Consider the following 4,120-nt stretch of genomic DNA (forward strand, 5'->3'; position numbering starts at 1 on the left):
TGTAGACCAGGCTGGTCTCGAACTCACAGAGATCCGCCTGCCTCTGCCTCCCGAGTGCTGGGATTAAAGGCGTGCGCCACCACTGCCCGGCTGGAAGGAGTTTATTTTAATTTACAAGTTACAATCCATGCTTGAGGAAAATCAGGGCAGGAACTCAAGGAGGAACTTGAAGCAAAACCACAGAGGAGCACTGTTTGCTGGATCCCTCGGGCTCATGCTTGCTTCCTCACAGGGCCCTGTCTGCAAAGTGGTATCACCTACAGTGCCCTGGGCTGGCCTACATCAATTATCCGGCCATTCCCCACAGACAGGTCCAAGGGCTAATCTAATCTGGGCAATCCTTCGGTGCGTGAGATTCTTCTCAGCTATTCTAGGCTGTGTGAAATTGACAAAGCTAATATTTGTTTGAGACAGAATCTCACTATGTTGCTCCGACTGTCCTGGAACTCACCATGTAGACCAGGCTAGCCTCAAAAAGAGATCTGCTCGCCCCTGCCTCCTGAATCCTAGGACTACGGGCATGTGCCGCCTCCATCTGACTAATTACTATTTTTCTTCTAAAACTTCCGTTTCGCAGGTGTTAGCTTGTCCGCCTAAGCTGGATCTCTATAGTTTCTTAGAATGGCTAATTGGGTGGCTTAGTGTCACTTAGAAGCAACCCAACACCGCGTGTGTACTAGTCTACATTCCTTATAAAGGGATGGCATGTCAAGAGAAACTCAGGAATACACACATCCACATTTGAATCTTCAGTTATATATATTCAAAGATTTACTGATGTGAGTGCGTGCATGTGTGTGTGTGTGTATGTGTGTTGGGGGGGTGCTCTCGGAGGCCTTAAGGGGGCTTCAAGATTCCTGGAGCTGCCTGACATGGCTGCTAGAAACAGCTCAGGACCTCTGGAAGAAAACCAAGCACTCTTACCCACCGAGCTGTCTCTCCAGCCCCTGAACTTTCAAAATCTGGACATATGATTTTGTGTTTGTTCAATTAAAAAAGGACTAGTATTATTTACCCTAAAAAGGGATATATCTACTAGTACAGATTTCTTTTGAGATTATTTTTAGTCAGTTACCTAAAACAGATAGTCTCTGGATGAGCTGATAAAATGGAAATTTTAAATCTGCTTCCTTGAAGGCAGACTTTGAATTCTGATTGGCTAAGTGATCCCTTAATTTCTCACAATTATTTTTTTTTTTTAGGTGGGGAGCCTAACCAGGGTAGATTTTATTTGTTCTTCTCTTGAGACAGGATCTTAGTATGTAGCCCATCCTGGCCTCCAGCCTGTCATTTTCCCAGCTCAGCCTCCTGTTGATGGGACTAGCATGGATCACTGCATTCAGTTCTCATGTTAATTTTTTTCTTAATTACATTTATTTGCTTTTGTGGGGGTGGGAGGCTGATGCTGTCATGCTTGTGGAAACGAGAAACCAACCTGTGGAGCTCACTTCTCTCCTTTACCACATGAGTCCCTGGGACCAGGCTTGGCGGCAGGTACCTTTAAACCACCTCATGTATGTTCACTGCAGAAATGTTAGAAAGTACAGAAAAAGAAGAAGATAACTCACCCGGGCCTCACTGCCGAACAGAATGACTTTGCCAGGGCAAGGCACATGCTAAGGCTACGGGAGGCCAGAGGCCTACACACCAGTTCTCTCCTTCCATCGCGAGGGTTCTGGGGATCAGACTCGGGTCATCAAGAATGGTAGCCAGCCTCCCTTTCCTGCTAAGCCATCTTGTTACTCCACTTTCCACAGTGGAAGTACTATGAACATTATGGTCAGAATGAATTTAGTATTTGTTACGGTTTTGACATGAGATGTCCCCAAAGGGCCATATGTTGGGAGCTTGGTTCACAGCTGCAGGCCACATTGACAGCACTAACTTCATCGGTGGGGTTAATCCATAGGTCGGTGCCGGTTAATACCGAATGGGCTAATAGGTGGCAGGGCCTGGTAGGTGGATATGTATTAGTTTTTACTTATGTATTTATCAATGTTTTGCTTGCATATAGGTCTGTGAATTACATTTGTGTCCGGTGCCCTAAGAGGTCAGACGATTCCTAGAGCTGCCTGACATGGCTGCTGGAAACAGCTCAGGACCTCTGGAAGAAAACCAAGCACTCTTACCCACCGAGCTTTCTCTCCAGCCCATGGTGGAGGTCAGAAGAGGGTGTTGGATCCCCTGGAACTGGAGTTAAGGACGGTTGTGAGCTGCCGTGTGGGTGCTGGGAATTGAGCCCAAGTCCTCTGCAAAAACCGCTGAGCCCTCTCCAGCCCCCTGAAGCATGTATCTTTTTCCTCCTGCCTTCCTCTCTCTCTCTTTCTGCTTCTCTGCTGCATAAAGTGAGAGTTTTCCCACCATGCCCTTCTGTGATAAAGCGTAGGCCTTGTCGTAGCCCTAAGAGCAATGGAACCAGCCAATCTGGCTTGAAATCTCGGAAACTGTGAGCCGACAGGATCCTTTCATTCTGGACACTGATTGGCTCAGATAAAATGTCAGTGTGACAACAAATGACTCACAGTATTCTTTTCTTTGCATTTTTTTTTTTTAATTTTTAAAACTGCATGTCTGTGGATTTGTAGTACCCACAGAGGTCGGAAGAGGACCCCAGGTCTTTGTGAACTGTGTTATAGGCAGTTGTGAGCTGATGTAGATGCTGGGAACTGAACTCCAGTCCTCTGAAAAAGCAACAAGTTGTCGTAATTGCTGAGCCATCCTTCCAGTCCCAGCATAGTTTTTAACTTATTTTATTTATGATGACGGCGATGTAGTGTTTGCCCGTGTCTGATGTAGGGGCCCAGAGAGGTCAGAGGACAACTCTGTGGAGCCAGGTCTCTCCTTCCACCTCAGCGCTGACTCTGCATAAGGGACAAACGCACGGTCACTTCAGGACTGCCAGATTCTCTTGAGGCCGGCTATGTAGCCCAGGCTGGCCTCCAATTCACAGTCAGCCTTCCAAGGGTAAGAATTATGAACAAATGCCACCGTTCCCTGCCCCCGCCTTCTTCCCCCTTGAGACAGGGTCCCACTGTGCAGCTGTGGCTGGAACTCAGTATGTACACCAGGCTGACTCTGACCTCACAGAGACCCACTAGCTTCTCCTCAGCTGCTGAGATTAAGGGCAAGAGGCAGTGCACCTGGCACAGTCTCTCATAGTCTCAAATGCCAATATGTTTTTATGGCCATGCAGTATTCCCTCACGGGTATATGTATATACTATGTAGTATTTGTTTTGGTTTAAATCTGGAATGTCCCCCAAAGGCTGGATCTGACCACTTGGTGACCAGCTTGTGGTGACCCTTAGGCTGTGAAGTCTGCAGGAAATGGAACACAGAGGCAGAAATAAGTCGTTAGGGATGAATAGTGTGATATCCTGAAGTTCACAGCCAATCCCATGTAAAACAGCTTTTAAAAAGTTGCATGTACCTTAATAGCATGAAAAAGGGAGGCGGTTATCCAAACGAATGAAAAACAAAGTTTTGGCAATGAGAATATGGTTAAGCCGTATGTATGCCAATTCAACCCCTAACAGCAACAAAAAATAAAAATAGGAAAAAAAATGACAACATAATTTCACCAAATCTTGCTTTTTTAAACCTGTTCATTAACTTTAAAATATTTTTCCACTGATTCTCAAGGTTCTAGACATCACTTATATTTTAAGGATTTTTCTTAGTTTTGTACCCATTTCAATATACAATACATATTTTTTTCTATTTTAGGCAATAACATTAAATCTTTTGTTGTTAAATCAAGGTCTCTCACTACATAGTTCAGACTGAAAACAAACTTGCTATCCCCCTGCCTCAGCCTCCCCAATGCCGGTGACCATCCCCAGCAGTGTTGGAAGTTTTAATTAGGAAAGAGAGTATACAACCAATTAGGTGAGCAAAACGCCTAGTGGTTTTTCAGGATCCTAGCAGCAGCTAGTGATGAAGGTTGAGAGACTAGCCACCACAGGGGGATGAGGCTGAACACAGCGGGAAGCTGGTGGTAAGAAAGGTGACCTGAGAGGCGGCTGCAGCTGCTGGTGCTACTTAGGTCATCCATGCTTCTGTCACACAGACTAAGAGCCAGGAGCTCTCAGTCTCTGAAAGAGAGGTGCTGCCGAGCAACA

The sequence above is a fragment of the Microtus ochrogaster genome, chromosome 24 (genome assembly GCF_000317375.1).
Source record: "Microtus ochrogaster isolate Prairie Vole_2 chromosome 24, MicOch1.0, whole genome shotgun sequence".
Lineage (NCBI taxonomy): Eukaryota > Metazoa > Chordata > Mammalia > Rodentia > Cricetidae > Microtus > Microtus ochrogaster.